Source organism: Salmo salar, chromosome 01 (genome assembly GCF_965601325.2).
Source record: "Salmo salar chromosome 01, fSalSal1, whole genome shotgun sequence".
In the NCBI taxonomy this organism is placed as follows: domain Eukaryota; kingdom Metazoa; phylum Chordata; class Actinopteri; order Salmoniformes; family Salmonidae; genus Salmo; species Salmo salar.
Genome location: NC_138291.1, coordinates 128,496,050 through 128,503,550, shown reverse-complemented (window position 1 = coordinate 128,503,550; position 7,501 = coordinate 128,496,050).

The following is a 7,501-nucleotide window of genomic DNA, read 5'->3' as shown; positions in this document are numbered from 1 at the left end:
TTCATATCTACAACAATAACATCCCTGTTCATGTTCATATCTACTACAGTAACATCCCTGTTAATGTACATATCTACTACAGTAACATCCCTGTTAATGTTAATATCTACTACAGTAACATCCCTGTTAATGTTCATATCTACTACAGTAGCATCCCTGTTAATGTTCATATCTACTACAGTAACATCCCTGTTAATGTTCATAACTACTACAGTAACATCCCTGTTAATGTTCAAATCTACTACAGTAACATCCCTGTTAATGTTCATATCTACTACAGTAACATCCCTGTTCATATCTACTACAGTAACATCCCTGTTAATGTTCATATCTACTACAGTAATATCCCTGTTAATGTTCATATCTACTACAGTAACATCCCTGTTCATATCTACTACAGTAACATCCCTGTTAATGTTCATATCTACAACAGTAACATCCCTGTTAATGTTCATATCTACTACAGTAACATCCCTGTTAATGTTCATATCTACTACAGTAACATGCCTGTTCATATCTACTACAGTAACATCCCTGTTAATGTTCATATCTACTACAGTAACATCCCTGTTCATATCTACTATAGTAACATCCCTGTTAATGTTCATATCTACTACAGTAACATCCCTGTTCATATCTACTACAGTAACATCCCTGTTCATATCTACTACAGTAACATCCCTGTTCATATCTACTACAGTAACATCCCAGTTCATATCTACTACAGTAACATCCCTGTTAATGTTCATATCTACTACAGTAACATCCCTGTTAATGTTCATATCTACTACAGTAACATCCCTGTTAATGTTCACATCTACTACAGTAACATCCCTGTTCATATCTACTACAGTAAAATCCCTGTTCATATCTACTACAGTAACATCCCAGTTAATGTTCATATCTACTACAGTAACATCCCTGTTAATGTTCATATCTACAACAGTAACATCCCTGTTAATGTTCATATCTACTACAGTAACATCCCTGTTGATGTTCATATCTACTACAGTAACATCCCTGTCATATCTACTACAGTAACATCCCTGTTCATATCTACTACAGTAACATCCCTGTTAATGTTCATATCTACTACAGTAACATCCCTGTTCATGTTCATATCTACTACAGTAACATCCCTGTTCATATCTACTACAGTAACATCCCTGTTCATATCTACTACAGTAACATCCCTGTTCATATCTACTACAGTAACATCCCTGTTAATGTTAACATCTACTACAGTAACATCCCAGTTCATATCTACTACAGTAACATCCCTGTTAATGTTCATATCTACTACAGTAACATCCCTGTTAATGTTCATATCTACAACAATAACATCCCTGTTCATGTTCATATCTACTACAGTAACATCCCTGTTAATGTACATATCTACTACAGTAACATCCCTGTTAATGTTAATATCTACTACAGTAACATCCCTGTTAATGTTCATATCTACTACAGTAGCATCCCTGTTAATGTTCATATCTACTACAGTAACATCCCTGTTAATGTTCATAACTACTACAGTAACATCCCTGTTAATGTTCAAATCTACTACAGTAACATCCCTGTTAATGTTCATATCTACTACAGTAACATCCCTGTTCATATCTACTACAGTAACATCCCTGTTAATGTTCATATCTACTACAGTAATATCCCTGTTAATGTTCATATCTACTACAGTAACATCCCTGTTCATATCTACTACAGTAACATCCCTGTTAATGTTCATATCTACAACAGTAACATCCCTGTTAATGTTCATATCTACTACAGTAACATCCCTGTTAATGTTCATATCTACTACAGTAACATCCCTGTTAATGTTCAAATCTACTACAGTAACATCCCTGTTAATGTTCATATCTACTACAGTAACATCCCTGTTCATATCTACTACAGTAACATCCCTGTTAATGTTCATATCTACTACAGTAGCATCCCTGTTAATGTTCATATCTACTACAGTAACATCCCTGTTAATGTTCATATCTACTACAGTAACATCCCTGTTAATGTTCAAATCTACTACAGTAACATCCCTGTTAATGTTCATATCTACTACAGTAACATCCCTGTTCATATCTACTACAGTAACATCCCTGTTAATGTTCATATCTACTACAGTAGCATCCCTGTTAATGTTCATATCTACTACAGTAACATCCCTGTTAATGTTCATATCTACTACAGTAACATCCCTGTTCATATCTACTACAGTAACATCCCTGTTAATGTTCATATCTACTACAGTAACATCCCTGTTCATATCTACTACAGTAACATCCCTGTTAATGTTCATATCTACTACAGTAACATCCCTGTTCATATCTACCATAGTAACATCCCTGTTAATGTTCATATCTACTGCAGTAATATCCCTGTTCATATCTACTACAGTAACATCCCTGTTCATATCTACTACAGTAACATCCCTGTTAATGTTCATATCTACTACAGTAACATCCCTGTTAATGTTCATATCTACTACAGTAACATCCCTGTTCATATCTACTACAGTAACATCCCTGTTCATATCTACTACAGTAACATCCCTGTTCATATCTACTACAGTAACATCCCTGTTAATGTTAACATCTACTACAGTAACATCCCAGTTCATATCTACTACAGTAACATCCCTGTTAATGTTCATATCTACTATAGTAACATCCCTGTTAATGTTCATATCTACTACAGTAACATCCCTGTTCATATCTACTACCGTAATATCCCTGTTAATGTACATATCTACTACAGTAACATCCCTGTTAATGTTCATATCTACTACAGTAACATCCCTGTTAATGTTCATATCTACTACAGTAGCATCCCTGTTAATGTTCATATCTACTACAGTAACATCCCTGTTAATGTTCATATCTACTACAGTAACATCCCTGTTCATATCTACTACAGTAACATCCCTGTTAATGTTCATATCTACTACAGTAGCATCCCTGTTAATGTTCATATCTACTACAGTAACATCCCTGTTAATGTTCATATCTACTACAGTAACATCCCTGTTCATATCTACTACAGTAACATCCCTGTTAATGTTCATATCTACTACAGTAACATCCCTGTTCATATCTACTACAGTAACATCCCTGTTAATGTTCATATCTACTACAGTAACATCCCTGTTCATATCTACCATAGTAACATCCCTGTTAATGTTCATATCTACTGCAGTAATATCCCTGTTCATATCTACTACAGTAACATCCCTGTTCATATCTACTACAGTAACATCCCTGTTAATGTTCATATCTACTACAGTAACATGCCTGTTCATATCTACTACAGTAACATCCCTGTTAATGTTCATATCTACTACAGTAACATCCCTGTTCATATCTACTATAGTAACATCCCTGTTAATGTTCATATCTACTACAGTAACATCCCTGTTCATATCTACTACAGTAACATCCCTGTTCATATCTACTACAGTAACATCCCTGTTCATATCTACTACAGTAACATCCCAGTTCATATCTACTACAGTAACATCCCTGTTAATGTTCATATCTACTACAGTAACATCCCTGTTAATGTTCATATCTACTACAGTAACATCCCTGTTAATGTTCACATCTACTACAGTAACATCCCTGTTCATATCTACTACAGTAAAATCCCTGTTCATATCTACTACAGTAACATCCCAGTTAATGTTCATATCTACTACAGTAACATCCCTGTTAATGTTCATATCTACAACAGTAACATCCCTGTTAATGTTCATATCTACTACAGTAACATCCCTGTTGATGTTCATATCTACTACAGTAACATCCCTGTCATATCTACTACAGTAACATCCCTGTTCATATCTACTACAGTAACATCCCTGTTCATATCTACTACAGTAACATCCCTGTTCATATCTACTACAGTAACATCCCTGTTAATGTTAACATCTACTACAGTAACATCCCAGTTCATATCTACTACAGTAACATCCCTGTTAATGTTCATATCTACTACAGTAACATCCCTGTTAATGTTCATATCTACAACAATAACATCCCTGTTCATGTTCATATCTACTACAGTAACATCCCTGTTAATGTACATATCTACTACAGTAACATCCCTGTTAATGTTAATATCTACTACAGTAACATCCCTGTTAATGTTCATATCTACTACAGTAGCATCCCTGTTAATGTTCATATCTACTACAGTAACATCCCTGTTAATGTTCATAACTACTACAGTAACATCCCTGTTAATGTTCAAATCTACTACAGTAACATCCCTGTTAATGTTCATATCTACTACAGTAACATCCCTGTTCATATCTACTACAGTAACATCCCTGTTAATGTTCATATCTACTACAGTAATATCCCTGTTAATGTTCATATCTACTACAGTAACATCCCTGTTCATATCTACTACAGTAACATCCCTGTTAATGTTCATATCTACAACAGTAACATCCCTGTTAATGTTCATATCTACAACAGTAACATCCCTGTTAATGTTCATATCTACTACAGTAACATGCCTGTTCATATCTACTACAGTAACATCCCTGTTAATGTTCATATCTACTACAGTAACATCCCTGTTCATATCTACTATAGTAACATCCCTGTTAATGTTCATATCTACTACAGTAACATCCCTGTTCATATCTACTACAGTAACATCCCTGTTCATATCTACTACAGTAACATCCCTGTTCATATCTACTACAGTAACATCCCAGTTCATATCTACTACAGTAACATCCCTGTTAATGTTCATATCTACTACAGTAACATCCCTGTTAATGTTCATATCTACTACAGTAACATCCCTGTTAATGTTCACATCTACTACATTAACATCCCTGTTCATATCTACTACAGTAAAATCCCTGTTCATATCTACTACAGTAACATCCCAGTTAATGTTCATATCTACTACAGTAACATCCCTGTTAATGTTCATATCTACAACAGTAACATCCCTGTTAATGTTCATATCTACTACAGTAACATCCCTGTTGATGTTCATATCTACTACAGTAACATCCCTGTCATATCTACTACAGTAACATCCCTGTTCATATCTACTACAGTAACATCCCTGTTAATGTTCATATCTACTACAGTAACATCCCTGTTCATGTTCATATCTACTACAGTAACATCCCTGTTCATATCTACTACAGTAACATCCCTGTTCATATCTACTACAGTAACATCCCTGTTCATATCTACTACAGTAACATCCCTGTTAATGTTAACATCTACTACAGTAACATCCCAGTTCATATCTACTACAGTAACATCCCTGTTAATGTTCATATCTACTACAGTAACATCCCTGTTAATGTTCATATCTACAACAATAACATCCCTGTTCATGTTCATATCTACTACAGTAACATCCCTGTTAATGTACATATCTACTACAGTAACATCCCTGTTAATGTTAATATCTACTACAGTAACATCCCTGTTAATGTTCATATCTACTACAGTAGCATCCCTGTTAATGTTCATATCTACTACAGTAACATCCCTGTTAATGTTCATAACTACTACAGTAACATCCCTGTTAATGTTCAAATCTACTACAGTAACATCCCTGTTAATGTTCATATCTACTACAGTAACATCCCTGTTCATATCTACTACAGTAACATCCCTGTTAATGTTCATATCTACTACAGTAATATCCCTGTTAATGTTCATATCTACTACAGTAACATCCCTGTTCATATCTACTACAGTAACATCCCTGTTAATGTTCATATCTACAACAGTAACATCCCTGTTAATGTTCATATCTACTACAGTAACATCCCTGTTAATGTTCATATCTACTACAGTAACATGCCTGTTCATATCTACTACAGTAACATCCCTGTTAATGTTCATATCTACTACAGTAACATCCCTGTTCATATCTACTATAGTAACATCCCTGTTAATGTTCATATCTACTACAGTAACATCCCTGTTCATATCTACTACAGTAACATCCCTGTTCATATCTACTACAGTAACATCCCTGTTCATATCTACTACAGTAACATCCCAGTTCATATCTACTACAGTAACATCCCTGTTAATGTTCATATCTACTACAGTAACATCCCTGTTAATGTTCATATCTACTACAGTAACATCCCTGTTAATGTTCACATCTACTACAGTAACATCCCTGTTCATATCTACTACAGTAAAATCCCTGTTCATATCTACTACAGTAACATCCCAGTTAATGTTCATATCTACTACAGTAACATCCCTGTTAATGTTCATATCTACAACAGTAACATCCCTGTTAATGTTCATATCTACTACAGTAACATCCCTGTTGATGTTCATATCTACTACAGTAACATCCCTGTCATATCTACTACAGTAACATCCCTGTTCATATCTACTACAGTAACATCCCTGTTAATGTTCATATCTACTACAGTAACATCCCTGTTCATGTTCATATCTACTACAGTAACATCCCTGTTCATATCTACTACAGTAACATCCCTGTTCATATCTACTACAGTAACATCCCTGTTCATATCTACTACAGTAACATCCCTGTTAATGTTAACATCTACTACAGTAACATCCCAGTTCATATCTACTACAGTAACATCCCTGTTAATGTTCATATCTACTACAGTAACATCCCTGTTAATGTTCATATCTACAACAATAACATCCCTGTTCATGTTCATATCTACTACAGTAACATCCCTGTTAATGTACATATCTACTACAGTAACATCCCTGTTAATGTTAATATCTACTACAGTAACATCCCTGTTAATGTTCATATCTACTACAGTAGCATCCCTGTTAATGTTCATATCTACTACAGTAACATCCCTGTTAATGTTCATAACTACTACAGTAACATCCCTGTTAATGTTCAAATCTACTACAGTAACATCCCTGTTAATGTTCATATCTACTACAGTAACATCCCTGTTCATATCTACTACAGTAACATCCCTGTTAATGTTCATATCTACTACAGTAATATCCCTGTTAATGTTCATATCTACTACAGTAACATCCCTGTTCATATCTACTACAGTAACATCCCTGTTAATGTTCATATCTACAACAGTAACATCCCTGTTAATGTTCATATCTACTACAGTAACATCCCTGTTAATGTTCATATCTACTACAGTAACATCCCTGTTAATGTTCAAATCTACTACAGTAACATCCCTGTTAATGTTCATATCTACTACAGTAACATCCCTGTTCATATCTACTACAGTAACATCCCTGTTAATGTTCATATCTACTACAGTAGCATCCCTGTTAATGTTCATATCTACTACAGTAACATCCCTGTTAATGTTCATATCTACTACAGTAACATCCCTGTTAATGTTCATATCTACTACAGTAACATCCCTGTTCATATCTACTACAGTAACATCCCTGTTAATGTTCATATCTACAACAGTAACATCCCTGTTAATGTTCATATCTACTACAGTAACATCCCTGTT